This window comes from Ovis aries, chromosome 20 (assembly GCF_016772045.2).
Source record: "Ovis aries strain OAR_USU_Benz2616 breed Rambouillet chromosome 20, ARS-UI_Ramb_v3.0, whole genome shotgun sequence".
Classification (NCBI taxonomy): Eukaryota; Metazoa; Chordata; class Mammalia; order Artiodactyla; family Bovidae; genus Ovis; species Ovis aries.
Window position 1 is genome coordinate 40,735,877 of NC_056073.1, and position 19,421 is coordinate 40,755,297.

The 19,421-nt window shown below is 48.1% G+C and overlaps 1 protein-coding gene across 11 annotated transcripts in view; it reads right to left on the bottom strand.

Moving 5' to 3' along the window:
- Window positions 1-19,421, bottom strand: part of JARID2 (jumonji and AT-rich interaction domain containing 2) — a 230,643-nt gene that overhangs the window by 58,924 nt on the left and 152,298 nt on the right. The window contains exon 1 of one of the 11 annotated variants that reach the window (XM_042236976.1): window positions 9,431-9,572. The exons of the other annotated variants lie outside the window; for them this stretch is intronic. The gene's annotated coding sequence lies outside the window, so the exon portion shown is untranslated. Of the gene's footprint in view, window positions 1-9,430; window positions 9,573-19,421 lie in introns of those variants that run through there. 11 annotated transcript variants of the gene reach the window in all.

Below are 19,421 nucleotides of genomic sequence, written 5' to 3' on the forward strand. Positions count from 1 at the left end.
AGCCACACGCTCTCCAGGTCCTGGCACCCTCGGCAGAACTGAGCCCAAGATGACTAGCTCCTCTTCAGACAAGCTCCTCCTCTCCGCCAACCTTCCCATCACGTGAAAAGAAAACCCCCACCATGCTTTCCTGCTGAAAGGGGTTTTAATTGACCACTTTATGATGTGTACATCTTTATTTAAATGGACACAGCTCACGCTCGGCAGATTAAAGGGGCTTTACAGAAATACCGCCCGTGCATGAACAGGATGTTCAGTGTTTGTTGCTTTTACAAAAGTCAGCAACGACAAATATCACACATTATCATGAGAAGTTGGCCCAGCCTGAATGAAAAACAAACACGAAACAGAGATGGCAGAGCGGGACACAGCAGAACATGCTACAGTTTCAGAGCCTCACAGACAAACGCGCCGGCTGCTGTTCAAGTAAAGGCACTGCTTGCCTGATGACTTTCTCAGGGAGGCTACGAAAAATAAGGGCATGAGAGATTAAAAAACGGCAGTAAAATAAATTACTCCTCAGAGGAATAAGCCAAGCTCCCAAGTGATTAAGCATTTGTGAGACCCAGATGAAAACAGGAACTGAAGAACCAGACAAACCAATATCTTGTTTAAAGAGACCAGAAGAATCTGTGCTTCCCAGAAAGGGCAGATCTGTGGTCTGGCTTTGTGTACAGAGTCCCGGGGGATTAACAGAGGTGTGACTTTGTTTTGCAGCCTCCACGGGACAAGAGAGTTTGAATGACACAACTCAGGGAAACCATGGAGGAGGTGCTCTTAGCCACGTGGCCACGTCTGCAGGACAGGCGATTCATTCCAGAAAGTCTGATACAAGGAAATGAGTGGATGTTACTAAATCAGCACAGAAAGCGGGGTGGGGAAGTGCAGATGTGCTGAAGAATGACATTATCTGCCTCCAGAGGTGTTGTGCAAAGGAGGAGGCTGGGCTGCAGGAGAGGGCAGGCAGGATGAGACCCCCACCAAGGGCGGTGGAGCTCCAGGAGGGCCAGCACTCAGCGGCTGGGCATAACCGCAAGGTGGCACCCACTCACCCCTCCACCAGGTGACATTTTGACCAAGAACACCTTCCATTTCATTACTAAGGTGAAAACACATAAAAATGAAAATGTAGGTTAGGCTGTCCCTGCTGGCCCAGTGGTTGAGAGTCCTGCCAGTGCAGGGGACACAGGTCCGATCCCTGGTCTGGGAAGATTCACATGCAGTGGGGCAACCCAGCCCGTGACACGCAACTACCAACCAGAGCCTCTGTGCCTAGGGCCCATGCTCCAGAACAAGAGAAACCACAGTGAGAAGCCTGTGTACCCCAACTAGAGGGTAGCCCCACTTGCTGCAACTAAAGAAAGCCTGCACACAGCAACGAAGACCCAGTGCAGCCCCCAAAAAATAATTATTGGTTGAACTAAGGGAATACAGAGCTATCCAGGGGGTGGGGTTGGAGACAGAACAGGGTTCCTGGAGCCACAGGGAAGAAAACAGCAGAATGTGGGACCGCCAGAGGCTTTCAGGCTGAAGTTTAGCCAGGATGGTCCTTACTGCCCACTGATAATGCACGAAGAGCCAGAACGCCGAAAATACAGAGGGCGTCTGTCCCCCACAGAAACCACAGGCGTGTCAAGTGGAGCAAGACTCACTTCTGTGTTATTTTATTAACTCATCAAGGAAGAAATTTTCCTTACAGAAAAGTCCTCTGCACCAGGAAGGTCAACGAAACCAACTAAACCAAACCTGCCAGCAAGCCAAAGCAACTGAGGAAGAAACGTGTAGATACATGCATATACGGATAAACACATTGAGGGTAACCTCTTATTTACAGTGTGTTAAAATCCAGAGTCAACAGGCAGTGAGGGTGAGGGTACAGACGTGGTTTTGGATCAAATCATCGCTGTTCCTCACCTTCATGGCATAAATGTGGGTAAGTCAAATAAAGGACTAAACAACTCAGACAGCAAGCTCAGAAAACACAGAGCTTGCTATCTGAACCCCTGTCAAGGTTAAGGCCATCTGGGGTGTCCCTTCTCTAGAAGCTCCTGGGTACAGAAGCCCCCATGGCAACCCAGTCATGACAAAGTTCAGCCCTGCTGCTAAGAATCCCATTTAAACAAACATGCCCCAAAAGGGAGGGGGGAAAATGTGTTAAAGTGAAAGTCGCTTTACTGATCTGATCCCCCAGAGTGTAGCTCCATGCAGAAATAAACCTCCCAGGTTCCCAAGGGCCCTTGCTCCCTCCAACTGGAATGTTCTTCCCTTTTATCTCACCAGGGCTGGTTTCTTCCCATAATCTAGCGAGGGGAACATTCCCGTCTGCTGCGTTTTACCAAGTCACGTTTCCCACGTCTCTGTTCAAAAGTCACCTCCTCAGAGAGACTGAGCCACTCTCCAATGCCGTGCCCCTCACGGCCAATCGCTCATCCCTCTGCCCTTCGAGGGCCTACAGAGCGGGCATGCCTACAGTCGCCCCCTTATCGCCTTTTCTGCACGTATGGGATGCTGTGTGTTGAGGGCAAGCTTTCCGAAGGTGCTGAGAGGGAGGGGAGGAACACCGCGAGGCTCAACTCATCATTCATTCTCCAGGAATTACACTCATTTCTGATCAGAGCATCAGACTGCAGGGCAGTCCAGAGGGGCGGGGAGATAGCTGGATGGATGTGAAACAAACCCAAGAGCTACAGGAGACGCCTGTGGTGCTGCCCCCAGTAAAGTTATTGGCCATCCCAGGATACAGCTACCAAAATGAAAGTCACTCAGTCTTGTCCGACTATTTGCGACCCCATGGACTATACAGTCCATGGAATTCTCCATGTCAGAATACTGGAGTGGGTAGCCTTTCCCTTCTCCAGAGGATCTTCCCAACCCAGGGATCAAACCCAGGTCTCCTGCGCGGATTCTCTACCAACTGAGCTATCAGGGAAGCCACCAAAGTCCACTGGAATTCAGTCTCGCTATTCCAGTTTCATAAGGATCTGCTGAAGCAGTCAGTTTTGATCACAACCACTGCCACTGCTTACTAAGAACTTATGCAGCAACTTGCCCATTAGGAGCATCGTCTACAAAAGCAGATGAAGACCAGGTCCTGTCTGTCAACTTGTGCCATCCCGCCCCAAGGTGCCATCCCGCCCCAAGGCGTGCCGCTGCACTGCACGCATCCACACAGAGCACAGCTGGCCTCAGGCCACAATCTGCTGGCCCAGGCGGAAGGCCCTGCTACATACCCCTGCACACGGGACCACCACTACTCATCACAGGCTGTGTGTACTTTCTGATGAGCTGCGGGAGGGAGTAGAGGGTCCATCTTCTTTCTCTTTTCTCTTCCATGCCCCAAGGGACACAGAAGAATCCTTCTCTGATGTGGGATTAGTTGGCATGGGGGTCAACAGCCCAAAGAATGTTTTGCTTGGTCACTTAAAATAAATTGACCCAAATAAATCAACAAATAGATTTCATACTTAGGTGAAAAAAAGTAGAGCACCTTTATGGGAATAAAGCAGCAGACCAAAATAAACACTATCATTATTTTCAAAGTTCTCAAATAAATTGCAAGGCGAAGCTTATAAAGAAAACCCACTGATAGCTGCCAAAGTCCTGGGCCAAACATTGTTTTGTTTTGTAACACTCTGCCGGTGTCTCCTTCTGCCCCCTCCCAAATCCTGCACTGAGAAGGTTCCAGGGCAGCCTGCCATCAGTGGCTCCCGGGAAGGCGGGGGGTAAGGAATGGGGACGCATCATCTCCAAGTCTCCTCTGGGGTTATCCGCAGCATAGAGTTAACCAGCTTATTGCTATCTGCACTCAATCTCTAGGGCAGCCCTAAATATGGCACACCAGCAATTTCTAGGTTAATTAAATTCCGTTTCTGTCCAGGATTTCTGATGGTTTACAAACCCAAGGAGGATGCGGGTATGCGCACGACTCAGCTGGACAAGGCCGAGAGCAGGGGGCACTAGGTCTAGAGCAATGCCCAGCCTGCCCTCGCAGAGGGCCATGTATGCCAGAGACTGTCGTATTAACTTAATTTTCCAATATTAAAAATGTAAGCTGGTAAATCCAATTATTTAGATTACATCCCAATTCTAAACAAAGAGCCAGGCCTGGGTGGGAGGGGAGGCTGTGCGTTCATTCAAAAAAGACGCCATGCTATGTCTGGCAAATGCGGAGTGACCAGCATAGCCGGGCTCTTTGTGGCAGTGTGGGAGCTGGTCCTGAAGCCTTGCCAACTTGCTGAAAGGCCTATTCAAAACAAACAAAAAAAAATTCCCGTGTTTCTATCCCCAAAATAAGTACCCACTCTATTCTACCCCCAGACACACACACACGCACACACGCACACTACAGACCTGGCAGCCAGTCAAAGAAACAAGGGTGGGTGTGTCTGGCCAAGTGTGTATGTGTGGTGGAGACTGTGGGGGGTCGGGCAGGGGATATCCCCTTGCCCAGGGCAGGCTGCCCACCAAATTCAAATGCGAGTGCAGTTGTGGGCACACCACACAGGATGGCTGTAAACATCCTGTATAGTAAAGAGAAAATAAACACATCCTCAAGTGAACCCAGAGGCTAGCACAGACCAAGTCAGAGAAAACACAGAGACAAAAACCCCCGGCTCCATCCCCCTGTGCTCACATACCCAGCCCCACACTTACAATGGGGGCTTGTCTCACCAACTGGGGTGTGCTCTGTCTCAGCTACCAAAAGGGAGAAAGGGAGGTCAAGGGAGGTCGGTGGCTCCCAGAGGTTTGCTACCTGGAATGCCTGCTTTCTGGTACTTCTGGAGATCGTGTTATACTGGTTTCAGGGGCCCTACTTCACAGAGAAACAGATGAAATCGTTTGTTTACACTAAAAACCACAGGATGTTAAATATTTGCAGCACTTGTCTTAATTAAATTACACAAGCAGCTATTTAGAGTAAAAATTTGCTATGAACCTGATTTACCTAAAGAAACTTGTTTTTGGTTGAATCTCCTTCGAGATGAATCTTTAAAAGGTCTGCTTGGTCAGAGTGGTCCAAGAGAAAGAACCGTGGTATCAGAAAACCTGGGCTGCTTTGGTTCGGGTCAACTTGCGACCCTGGGCGAAATAAGCCTCTATTTCCTTGCTGGGGAAAGCGGGGCAGCGGAGGGGGAGGACAGACCTCGTAGGAAAAGGAGCCAACTAAGGGTCTTTCTAGCTCCAGTCTCCTCTGACCTCACCTCTAAAACGTGAATATAGTAATTCCTGTAATAAATTCTCTTGCATCTATGATTTCATACTCCTAGGTGACAAGTTCTGATCTTCTGCCTGTGCCAAGTGGGAAACACAAACCTACATTTCCAAAAATGCCTGTGCTGCTAAAGACTGTTAGCATCTACTTCCTAACTAGGTTGTCAGGCAAAACAGCAAACATGGTAACTTTCAGATCTTGAGATGTATATACTGGCTTGCACTTTAGAAAGGAATATAAAATTTTAAATATAGATGTTCACCCCACTCCCCACATGGGGAAAAAAGATAGCACAATGCCAAAAGTTGTTCCATAGTTCCCTTGAACTAGTAACAACAATACTATCTACACTCTGCTTTCCTAAGACCCAGTCCTCCCAATTAGGAGTAAATCACTCATTCAGGAAAACACATGAACTTCCTTCAGAACCCTGAGACACCCTCAGGAAGGCTAACCTAACTACTCATGAGTATATTCATCACCTCTACCCAAAGGCCAGACCAAGGAGAAGGCACGCACTGCAAACCCAAACCACTGCCACGTAGGCGGACACTCCAGATGCTCACAAACACTGCACCCTCTCAAAAAGCAGGCATCAGCGAGAAAAGTGAGCCTCCGTTCTCTTTAGTTCAGGCGGAAAGGGTCAGAAAAGGGAAAGGAGAATAACTAATTACAAGATACAGCGTCTTCCTAAGTAAAACATTACTTGGGCACATGAATCTCAGGCTGGGAGCCCACACAGATGGTATGAAAAGTAATATGCAGGCCCACATTTGAGCCCATTAATAAAATGATGCAATTACGGGTTTGGGGTTTTTTTTTAAGTCTGATGCGGCATCCTCAAATGTCAAAGAACCAAGGCTGCCTGGAAATCCTGACTGTCATGATCAAGAAAATATTTGACACTGACTTCTTTTGTGCTCTCGAAAGCAACCATGTCAAATTTGAGAGGGATCAACATTAATCAACAATTAAAGCGGCAACGAAGACCTTTTGTTCTGTCAGTCACAAATGTCACACGTGTTACACTTTACCACCAATGGAAAGCCGGTCTCACCACCCTCAGGCGGTGTAACCCTCGCCTTCTCGGGGACCTAACTCCTAACCCGGGATGCAGGCGCTGCAAATGCTCTTCTCCACAGTCTGTCCCATTCAGGGCAGTCTTGAGCAAAAACTGTATCTTTACAGCAAAAGTAAGAAAAGGATAAACACCAGTCAGAAGACCAACACAAGGATGTTAAAAGTCTTAATCCAGCCAGAATCTGGCCAAAGAAATTCCTAATACACTACTGTATTACAGTTACAGGGTGCAAACGAATCATCTGAAGGATGGTCAGTTGTAAAAGCCGCAACGAGCCAACTGAAACGCAGGTCTGCCTTTCTATTCTCTTTTTGAGGTGGGACTGCCAACTGTTTTTAAAACTACTATTTCAACAACAACAACAAAACCCCAACAATTTCTCAATTTTAGGTTACTCAATACCCAGCTGCAAACGACCAGAACACTCTTTGGGTCCTGGCAGAGACGACAGCTGGGGAGGGGAGGAATCGTGTTTTACTTCTTCTTTGAAAGAGAAAGCAAAAATACCCTCAGAAATTCATCCTGCCATGCTACACAGTGCATTCATTAAGCAACAGAGTCCAGCGGACTCCTAGCACTGTAACTGGGAAGTCAATCCCGAGGAAACCTCCCACAAGAAAGATTCTCCATGGAGCTGCATGGGGGGGTGGGGGGGGGTGGGGACTAGAAACTCCATCAGCACAGAACAAACCAGAGCACAAAAGCAGTCAGTGCTCAGAGCTCTAACTAGTCCCTGAAAGCACGGAGTAGGCTTCCTTCAACTTCACACATCCTCTGCCTCTTGGACAGGGATCTGCTTTATTTAAAGGATGGCAAACAGAAACGGATTGTGGACAACTTCCCCGCCCGCTGGAAATCCCATGCAGCAATCACACACACCAATAGATGGCAGTAGAGAGTCTTCAGACACCAGGTCTGGGCTCAACTCTGAAAAGGGAATTTGGACTTTCGCAGATTTATGACAAGCCTGGCATTAACCAATGTTTAGTACCTGCACTAAAATCTAACAGCAGGCTAAAAAAACCAGCCACTGTTTATAGAAAGTAAGAGAAGAACAATGTTAGCAATACCCTTTCACCCAACAACTCAATTACAACTCAAGCTCCCTGCTTGTATATAGAAAATACATAGCAACTCACAATCCAACATTTTATATACTGAATATACACCTAGGGCTTAAAGTCCTTCACCTAGGGCTGAAATATGTTCCCTGCTCTAAAAGTGATTTTTACCACTCAGAAAAGTAAGAAAAGGCAAAACTAAAGTAACGTATCATGGTTCTCACAGTTCTGGGGTTCTGACAGAAATTTATTTAGCAGGCTAAAACACAGTCATGGGTAGTTTCCCAAATACGGGCGTCACTTATGCTTTCGCCACCCAGAGTGCCGAGGAGAGTTTGTTCCGTGAGGAAGCGACGCACTATAACCCACACACTCTCCTTCTGAATGTCTGGAAGAGAAGTCCTGGATTTATGACAGCAGCCTAAACGCAGAAAACACGACCATAGTGAAAGAATCTGGCAGCACTAACGCACGCGAGAGCCATTACCCTCCCCACCCCCACCCCCACCCCGGCCCGGCGCTGGTGCTGGTGCTTTGTGAGCTGGGAGTGAGAAACGGGAGCTGACAGCATCCCAGACTCGGCCCAGGCTCAGAGTCTGAGGGACACGCAGACACAACAGAGGCCCAGAAGCTTAAACCACCACCCAGGAAACTGTATCAACTCAGAGGCGCTGAGATGGAGCCATGGCACAGAACTCACTGTCCCTTCTAACAAGGCTTAGAATACCCTGAACACACGCTGAATTTCCACCAACGTTCAGCGCCCCATGGCAGCTCAGGAAGCAGCACTTCCCACCAGCACTGCTGTATCAAATCAGATGAGTGACCTCTCAAGCCAGACAGGCCGGGGGAATGGAGGCCGACTCACACCTTCCAACCCAGATACAAGCCTCTCTCATCCACACTCCTAACAACCCACTGGGGGAGGGTCTAAGACGCCCCTTTCCAGAATAAAAGCCAACCTCAGTTCTTCCTTGCCAGCCACCTGGGAGTCCCAGACTGACTGCAGGATAGAAACCCACTGGCTCTACACCTGCAATCAGGGGGTGCTAGGTGGTAAGGGTCACGTCTGTGGGTGGTGGCAGATGACAAGCACTCAAAAGTCTACAGGACACACAGGCCCACCATAAATGTGTGTGGCTCACACATACCCTCACAGGAGTCTGGCGACAGTGTCTGCTGACTAGACCTCACTTCCATCACAAAATTTCTCCAAGAGGGGAAAAGTCAGTCCCACAAGGAGCCTTGTCATCAACTATGTCATCTTATATCCATTTAACAAACACAACCTGCTGTTAATAAGACGAATGACTAATCATGCCTTTTCAAAGATGTTACATTTGTATTTGCTGAGATGCTAAAAAAGCAGCTCAAAGGGCTTTCTAAGGATTTGAGCAAAACCAGCAGCAGAAACCCCAAGAGGTGAGATTCGGGGTACACAGAAATCCTAACAAGCCCTTTCCTTCACTGGGTGCAGTCGATGACTAGTTATCCCCTTTCCATCTGGGACATTCAAATACGATGACAAATTCTGATTCCCACTGAGCTCCAGGAAACAACCAGAGGAAAGTCCAACCCCTTAGGCAGGACTCAAGATAAACCCCCAAGCTGTATGCTTCATCACTTCAGCAACTCCAAAGGACTGAAAGACTTCCAGTTCAATTAAGCCCTTCATTAATCCTTCCTGCTCGAGCCCATTTTCCTGTCTGTAAACAGGAAACAATGAAGCCACAGGGCAGCTGCCTGCAGTGCAGCTCATCTCCTCCAAGGAAGGCCGCATGTACACCTGCTTGCTGTCCCAGACGCTGTCACAAGGCCTCCACGAGGCCAGGTTCCACTCATTTTCTCCATGTGGTGTTACAAAAGAGAAGGGTAGTGAACAGAAAGGAGAGAGAGAAGGGAAAGAAATGGAAAGAATCCAAAGTTTCTACATGATCCTAATTAATTGTGAAAATTGAGGGTGGGGGGTATGCTTGAGTAGAAATAATTTAACAGATAGAAACCAGAAACCGCCAATAGTAAATAAAACAAACTGTCAACAACATTTATGAGCTACAAGTTGAAAAAGTGACTAACCCTTGAGATTGTCTTCTTTAACCCTCAACTCAAACCTAGCTTCCGCGGGCCCTGCCGCACCAGGAAGATCAGCGTCTGTGATGCTTCCCATCAGTGGGTCTGCCATCTTCCTGCGCTCTCTCCCACTCCACTGCGCAGCCAGGAGACGAGTAAACCTCTGTGACTGACTGATGAAACACTCGGCCAAGGAACTTCCTTTCTGCTGCTTCTCACTGGCTGCATCACCACCACGGGTGAGTCACCTCTGGAGAGGAGAATCCCAAGGCTCAGTTTAAGGCACCCTTGGTGGCTCAGTGGAAGACCCCGCCTGCCAATGCAGGAGACGCAAGTTCGATCCTGGGGTTCGGAAGGTCCACTGGAGAAGAGCACAGCCACCCACCCCAGTATTCTTGCCTGGAGAAAGAATCCCATGGACAGAGGAGCCTGGCGGGCTCCATGAAGTTGCAAAGAGTTGAACACAACTGAGCAACTGAGCACACACTAGGCACAGTTTAAGGGAGGGTGCTGTGGGGATGACAGGAAGGAGGGGGTAGAGAAGAGAAAAACTGTCACTTTTTCCCAAATGGTCAGAACACGTGATGTGCCGAGGCATCATGGAAACCAACGACATCCTTCCCGTCTCTGCAACCAGATGACTGACTCAAAGAAACAGAAGCTACTAAAGCACAAGCATCTCCCCCCACCCCACCCCCATAGCTGGCTTTAGCAAAATGCCAAGGATGTGAGCTGGACGGACCTGAATCCTGTTCATAAAGATGCGGGTGGCAGGCCATGGGGGCCAGGAGGTGCAGAGCTAATCACTTCAGAAGGAGTCTCTCCAGTTCCACCAGCCTAAACACGCTCTTTGATCAAAGAGCCATCGGTCTTCCACTGTGTCAATACAATGCCAAACACCACCCTCCCAGCCATCCATCAGCCCTGGGAAGGGCTGCAAGGCCCCACCTCCACCAATCTGTAAATGAGCCTGTAGAACAACATTTCCAGCCTTTCCCCTCCAACTCCAAAATACCCTCAGAGACCAGTGATAACAACGTCACAATGACAGCCAGCAGCTGACCCTGGGAACCCACTGGGTTGCAGAAAGACGGTCAATTCACTTCCTCAGTTAATCCCTATCTGTGCTCCTCCCCAGGTTCATCTTTGTCTATTTCACACAATTCCAGATATCCCAGATTTTATCCATTGCTTTCTGAAATGGGTTAGTTCATCTGAGATGCAGAGTACAGCAATCTAATTTCACAGGGGTTGTTGCTGTTCACTCAGTCACACCTGACCTCTATGACCCCATGGACTGCAGCATGCCAGGCTTCTTCTGGTGAGTGATTGGTTCAGCACGTCCTGTTCTTCACCATCTCCCAGAGTCTGCTCAAACTCACGTCCATTGGAGAAGGAAATGGCAACCCACTCTAGTGTTCTCGCCTGGAGAATCCCAGGGATGGTGGAGCCTGATGGGCTGCCGTCTATGGGGTCGCACAGAGTCGGACACTACTGAAGTGACGTAGCAGCAGCAGCAGGAATAAGAGGGCAGTGGTACCCCATTCCAGTACTCTTGCCTGGAAAATTCCATGGACGGAGGAGCCTGGTGGGCTGCAGTCCATGGCGTCGCTAAGAGTCGGACACGACTGAGCAACTTCACTTTCACTTTTCACTTTCATGCACTGGAGAAGGAAATGGCAGCCCATTCCAGTGTTTTTGCCTGGAGAATCCCAGGGACAAGAGAGCCTGGTGGCTACCGTCTCTGGAGTCGCACAGAGTCGGACACGACTGAAGCGACTTAGCAGTAGCAGCACGTCCACTGGGTTGGTGATGCCATCCAACCATCTCATCCTCTGTCACCCCCTTCTCCTACTGCCCTCTATCTTTCCCAGCATCAGGGTCTTTCCACAGGGGTTCCCCTCACAAATTATTGTTTTCTTTTTTCATGTTACACAAGTTTAAACACAGAAACTGCTACATGAAGTAGTTCTACAGGTAGAAACAGAATGCACTGTTGGCGCTGTTGATGCCACCAGGTAAGTCAGACCTCCGTGTTCTAGATTCCCAGGGAACTGGCAAACGCCTTGCCGTCTGCCTTTGAAGTGTAGGCCTCTGGAGCAGGACAACTGACCGCAGGGCCTGGGCCACACCAGGCAGCCGGCCCCACAGTCACTTCCCTCTGGGACAGAAACAGACTCGGGAACCAATCACTCACCAGAAGACAACTTTCCAGGAAGAAAGGTACAGTTTATTCCTTCCTGACTTCCCTGTTCAAAGCAAACAACTACAAAGACCACCTCACACCCCTGGGCTTCTGGGCTGATTAGCTCCACAATGAAACAATAAAACCAGCAGGTTAGAGAGCAGAGGTGTGGGGAGCAGCCAGGCTCCCATGGGCCCAAGAGCTGAGTGGGGGCCCTTTAGAGCCCCCCAGAGCCCCAGATAGAGAGGGAAAAGGTGACACTTTATGTTTTGGGGCTCCAAAAAATCACTGCAGATGGTAACTGCAGCCACGAAATTAAAAGACACTTGATCCTTGGAAGGAAAGTTATGACCAACCTAGACAGCATATTAAAAAGCAGACATTACTTTGCCAACAAAGGTCCATCTAGTCAAGAGCTATGGTTTTTGCAGTAGTCATGTATGGATGTGAGAGTTGGACCCATAAAACATGCTGAGTGCCGAAGAATTGATGCTTTTGAACTGTGGAGTTGGAGAAGACTCTTGAGAGTTCTTTGGACCACAAGGAGATCCAACCAGTCCATCATACAGGAAATCAGTCCCTAATGTTCACTGGAAGGACTAATGCTGAAGCTGAAACTCCAATACTTTGGCCACCTGATATGAAGAACTGACTCATTGGAAAAGACCCTGATGCTGGGAAAGACTGAGGGCAGGAGAAGGGAACCAGAGAGGATGAGATAGTTGGATAGCATCATCGACTCAATGGACATGAGTTTGAATAGGCTCCGGGAGTTGGTGATGGACAGGGAGGCCTGGCATGCTGTGATTCATGGGGTCGCAAAGAGTCAGACACAACTGAGCGACTGAACTGAACTAAACAGTCCCGAAGCCTGAAGGCAGACCTTTGTGAAACTTAAAGAAACAGATACAGCAGGTGAAGACTCTCAGCCCTCCAGGCTCTCATCCTTCCAGGAACCTAACTCATTTTAAGTGGCTGTGAAAACAAAGTACAAATACTTGACAGGGAAAAACGTCCTGAGAAAGACACTTTGTGGCAAGGTTGAGGAGAAAAGAGATCCCTCGCACACTGCCACTGGGAGAGTGGATTGGTGCAGCTAACTTTGCAAAACACCACAGAGGTTCCTCAAAAAAGGAACAGAGCTACTAGGTGATCAAGCACTTCCATGTGTGGGTGTTTACCCAAAGGAAATGAAGTCGCTATCACAAAGAGATTCCTGTGACCCCATGTCCACTGCAGCATTATGTACAGGACGAATGGATAAAGAACACATGTGCGACCCGTGTACTGGAATATTATTCAGCCATAAAAAAGGAAGCTCTGCCATTTGTGACAACACGGATGGTCGCCCAGGGTGTCACACTAAATCAGACAGAGAAAGAGAAACACTGTGTGATCCTTCCATGTGGAATCTAAAAAACCAAACTCAGAGAAACAAGAGTAGATTGGCGAGTGTGTGTGTGTGTGTGTGTGTGTGTGTGTGCGCGCGCGCGCGCGCGCGTGCGCGTATGGCCAAGGTAAAAACTTCCAGTTATAAGATGAGTAAGTTCTGGTGATCTAATGTGCACCATGGTGACTATAGTTAATATTATATCCCACATTTGAAAGATTAAAAAATAAAAGTGCATTAAAAAATGAAAATGCATGAGGCAACGAATTCACTAACCAACCTTACTGTGGTAATCGTTCCATAATATATACACACACCAAATCAGGCTGTACACCTTGAACTCTGCACAAGGTTACATGTCAATTACATCTCAATAAAGTTGGGGGGTGGGGAGAGAGAGACAAGACAGGACCCAATGACTAACATTCAAATGTAACCTAACATCCCAGAAATTTAAAATAAACTAGCCAGAATGAAAGATTTAACTTGGTATTAAATCAAGCATTTTTCTATTAAAACAAACCCAAATCTATTCATGGAGCAGAAAGAAAAAATTTAAGACAGACCACAAAACGTCAAAGAAATGTCCCAGATACAGAAAGCCGAGGAGCCCTATTCTATTGTTGACCGTCCATCTTCTCATGGCCCCCAGAGAGATGAGGAAACAGTGGTTCAAGACAAGTATTTGGTGACCTGAGCAGGATTAAGCCACTACTGAATACTCTTAGAGAATGCACAATAACATTCTGTCAAAATGCTTGAATTAACAGCCCATGGAATGCACATAATGGAATTTTGAGGCACTTGGATAAATGAATGGGTTCATTGCCTGTGGAGGGGCAGGGAGCGGGAAGGAGCCTCTGTTGTCATGGTGACTGTAAACCAATGCATTCCTTTCTACACTTGACAGTGGTTAAAATAAACACAGATGAGAACTGACCCTATTTGCCCTTGCAAGAATCCTGTGACATTCCCTCTCCCCAGTCATCTCCTCTGGAGAACTGCTCCACCCCACTCTCGGTGCACACTTGCTTAGAGGCACCACCGCTCCCAAAAAGAAACCCGCGAGCCGAAAACACAACACTATCATTTTAAAAGATAAAGCCACTGAGAAAATGGAAATGAGAACATCAGGATATAGCACTGCCTTTCACGGCAAACGTGACTAGAAGCATGGATTCTGTGCTCCAAGGGACAGCGACAGGGTGTCATCTCTCCTCCTCTGATCTGAAACACAACATGTTTTCTAAAGACACAGAAACTGCTGGGCACACAGTGAACGGTGGAAACAGACTTATGGAGGTGTGTGTGTGTTTTACGGGCAGATTCCCCCGCTGGGTATAAATTAAACTAAATCCTATGCAAGCTGGAACATGTGGAATCAGGGCGAGAACGAGAGGTGCGCTGGCACCTCCGTGTGTACGTACTCTCACCCCCACTGCACCGCTGTTGTGCACACACACACTCACACACAGGCCCTGGAAGGGCTGCAGGGAAAAGGCTTGGTAGAATCATGAGAACAGGGATGGGACGGATATCACACTGTCTGCCTGGCAGCCAGACGCCACACGTGAATACCAAGTAGGAAACAAAAGAAGAAATCAGTTGCAGGAACACAGGGGTGGTGGCAGTTTTGGGGCTCAGTCGTGTCCAACTCTTTGCGACCCCATGGGCTTCGAAGCCCCGTGAGGCTCCTCTGTCTGTGGGATCTTCCAGGCAAGAATACTGGAGTGGGTTGCCATTTCCTCCTCCAGGGGATCTTCCTGGCCCAGGGATCGAACCTGGATCTCCCACAATATGGGCAGATTCTTTACCATCTAAGCCACTAGGGAAGCCCACTGTCCACTTTGGTGAGTGTTTTGGTAGCAGGAAAACACTTCCACTCAGTATGCCCTCAGGCAGGGCACACATACCACAAAGAAACAACTACCTAAAGTCAAATTGCACCAGAAAAAAAAAAAGAGGTGGGGGTGGGGAAGAGGTAGCGTGCAGCCAGCGACCTGTCTATAAATAATTTCAAATAAACCGCAAGGGAAGGAACGACATCACGGTTCTGTTTCTGCACAAGGCAGATGAACAAACTGAGAAAGGAACTGTCTGGAGACATATCAAGACAAAGACCTCAAAAGCCGTCATCTCAAGCAGGCATGGCAAGAGCGGCTAAGGCCCCAGCTTTTTCTATAAAGGGGAAAAGAGGGCAGAAAGACAAATTCGGACCACGCTGTACCCACGGGGCTGAGTAAAGGTTTGTTCAAAGGTGAACCCAAAGCAGAAAGCAACAAGATGATCACAGCTCACCAAAGGGAAGAAAAATCTGATTCACTGACATTCTTAAAGGAGCCACACAGACTATCAAGCGGCGACCAGGGGAGAATATGGCTGAGAGATCTCAAGACTTTTGGGAGCAAAGGCTGAATCTACCTAATGACAGCGAGCGGCTCTCAGATTTCTGAATCGTGGGCTTCACCTCTGGCCTTTCACACAGTGATTCCACAGAGAACAGTTATTTAGTATTTGGTGAAGGACAGTAATATGCCCAGAGCTTTAAACCATGAAAAGCACTTAGTCTAGTGGCTATCGGACTGATCCGCCAGCCAGCAGTAGGAGAATCGCCTGCGAACTCATTAGAAATGCAAAACCTCAGACCAATGGAATCAGAAACTGGTGGGGGAGGAGGGAGACACTCCACAAGCTGAGTTTCAACAAGTCCTGCAGGTGGTTCCCTACACACTCAGGTGGGTTAGAGCCAGCCCTGTAAGGTACTGTGGTCACCACTGCTCAGACAATCAAAGGGAGGCGCAGACACTTTTTGGGTGGCTGTCAACAGCACAGTAGCAAGTATCTCCATGATTCCTACACTTCGGCTCTCTCTACCACAGCATGCTACAGGGGAATCCTGTCGGTGGTGCTGGACGCGGAAGCCCGTTTAAATGGTGATGAACAAGACCAGATTGAGTCCAAAGTGATTTTAATTCTGGATTGTCTTCTCACTCTGATAAACTCTCCATTCAAAGGTGGCACCATAAATGGGCACTGCTCCCAGCGGGGTTGGCCTGCCTGCCTTAGCCAGGCGTGCCTGGGAACAGGCTCCTGACTGCTTTTATTTGCTAAGAGAAGTGTGTCCCTTCCCTCTGGCATGTGCGGCTACTGGCTCAAGGGGCTTTCAACAAAAGCAGTTTCTAGTTTCCTAGATTAAGGATCAACAATGGAGACAGAACCTCTCTGGGAAACCCGTGGGTGTCACTCTCCGGACTGACATCTTTAAGTCCCTTCATTTCTCACGTTGCTTCAGTGAAAAAGAAAATTATACTGGCCATTTTCAATACCTCCTTTGTGCACAAATTTCATTGTTTTAAGTATCGATTTTACAGAATCTGTCTGGGCAGACACAGCAGAGTGATGAACATGAGCAAGAGCAAGTTCCTATCCCCAAACTGCCGACATACTGAAGTGTGTCCTGTGCATCTCAGCGGGCTTCGCCAGCGGCTCAGCAGGGAAAGACTCCGCCTGCAATGCAGGTGGGTTCGATCCCTGGGTCAGGAAGACCCCCTGGAGAAGGAAATGGCAACCCACTCCAGTATTCTTGCCTGAAAAATCCCATGGACAGAGGAGCCTGGCAGGCTATAGTCCCTGGGATTGCAAAGAGTGGGACATGACTGAGCAACTAAGCATGCATGCCCATCTGAGGCTTGAGCAAAGAAATCTGCACAACATGGGAAAGCACTTGTTTGCCCCACAGGTAGTAGGCATAGAGGCGGTGGCAGTGATGGAAAGGGCCCCAGAGAAGGCAGGTATGAGCATGCCTTTGCCGTGCTCGCTGGCATCACTTGCCACGACCTTCAGAACACAGAGGCCTCCAGCACCAAGAGAAAGCTGCACGGCCTCACCCTCTCGCTTCAACAACAGCCCGAACTCAGGGCAGGAGGGCACCTTTCAGGAGACACACAGAATCCGGCTGTGCGGACAAGATCAATGGACATTTTGAGTCGCTTCTAAATCAATGCAAACATTACTAGACATTCTCACCGTGAGGATTCCCAGTGTCTAGTCCTTCCGAAGCCTCAGATTTTTCATCTATGACCCAGGATGATCTGACATTCAGATGATCCAGAAGGGCTCTATTTACCCCAGCCTTGTTCCATGAGACTGGAAGGCAGGAGGCCTGAGAAATGAAGAATCAGGGGAGACTTTACAGCCAAAGAGCTCCAACCCCTCCAAAGGGGAATAACTACAAGCTCCAGAAAGGCCAAGTGCCAGTCCGCATTACACAACGGCATTTGCCAGAAGAGCAAGCCGACTATAGTGCAAACGGTCTGCAGGCTGTCACGACGGATGCCAATGTGGTTCTTGGGGGCAGAGGAACAGGCTGAACAGATCTGCAATAATGTTCTAGAGAAAGAAGGGCTGAAAACAGCATACACTTTAAAACTGCTAGATTCCCATCGTGCACAGTTCCAAGATAGTGGGGGAAAGCAGAGTGTGAGTTAATGAACACAGCCTAGAGTGATCATAAAGTTCTCCCCTCCCCACAAGACTGGCCAGAATTGCGCCCATGGCTACTTGACGCACCCTCTACAGACCACTCCTTTCCCGAGAGGCTACAGCAGCCACAGTGGGCTCTGGCTTGGAAAGAAGGCCCGGGAGTCCTATCACTGCCAGATAAGCAGGAAATGACAAAAACGGCCTTCCCACGAGATAACCACCAATAACCACTAAATGGATTTACATCAGAAAACACCAGAGCCAATGCCTGTTTCATGTTATTTTTTAGTTATATTATCAGAGAACAATTTATTTGACTCAGTAAACCAGCTGCCTATTATACTGTTATATACTCCACAAAGAACATGCTATGAAAAAGCACTTCCTATGAAAGAAGCAACATTTCAAAAAGTTCTCCATTCGTCTCCAAATATGTCTGAAACCACGTATGAACAATGGGACAAAGATTCATTTTTAAGACCTAGCTCTTGTTTTCCTTTTCTGTTTTCAGTCTCCCTACATTTCTTATAAATGGTCAACACCAGGGATTAACATTAATGCCAATTCCATGTAATTGAAGCTTTCTATAAAGTGATTATAGAAAGCTTTACAGAGTAAATTTTCTTCAAAAACTAGAACACAAATAGAAAGTTAAGTCTTCGACCTCTGGGAAAGCGAAGACTGGAGAAGACAACAGAGTGAGGAAGAGCCAGGTGTATTAATCACCATCACTGAGAGAATGTTTACTATCATGGAATTCGATGATCCAGTGAAGTATCTTAAAATACTAAAGATCCTAGGAAATAGTAGTCAACACTAAGCTAGAGCCACAGGGCCTTCAGACGAGACGGCATTTTTGCCCCTTCACTTTGCATCACCAAGTAACAACTGCTGGCATAAATGCAGTCCCCAGAATACCGCAGTAATCCGAGAGCCTGCCATGAAAGCACAAGTTAAGGCACTTGCTTATATCCTCATCAGAGGTCACAAGGGAGGCCCCAAGGAGCCATTTTTACAAGTTACAGGTCAGTTTCTGCATAGACAGGTGTAGAATTTTGCACCCAAGAGATGTTATGGAACCAGAGGAGCAATAAGAAGGGATGAGAAACAAGTTGGGAGGGGACAAAAGAATAGTACACGACTACCACAAACCAGGGTCGTTCGTGTGCTCTAGTCTTTCCTGACCCTTTAAACCAAATACATATGGGCAGCACTTCAGACACACACAACACAGGAACAGACACACAAGCACACACACCTACCTTCCAATATGCCGAGAGGACGTGAAGGATCTGGATAATCCAAATAGGACAATCTGCTCCCCGAACAGAACGACTCCTTTAGGAAGACTCCCTTTCCATACACTCTATTTGGCTACTCTTAAGAATGTGTTTACCTTTGCAAAAACAGACAAACATACCAGACACTCCGCCAGCCACTGGGACACAAAGATGAACAAGGACGGGCCCATCTGTGAGGGAGCCGAGGGCCAAACCCTCTGAAAGTCACTTGAACGTCAAGTGAGTGCAGGAAGACATCAATGATCGCCCAGTGCCCACCCTGACCCCCACCCAAACACCACCTCGGACAGATGCTGCTGGGCCCACACTCATCCTCCGGGATGGGCTCTGAGCTAGTGGGAGAAGCTCTCACGTCATTTGAGGAGGCTTACACTCTGGAAAGATTCTGTTTCCAGATCAATGCAACTGAGCCTAATTTCTTGCCCTATATTTACCTAATTCCAGGAAGTAAAGCCCCATCTATTATTATGATCTCTTCTTGAAATTTCTGAATTTCTCATAGCAGAAACAAACCAAAAGCTTGCTGCTGACAAGTCACTGAAACTGCTGCCTTCCCTCCTTGGTCTGTATTTGAGAATCCCTCCAGCCAAGCGTCTCTCTACCCAGTCGATTTCACCCTCCAAATGAAGGAAAGGGAAG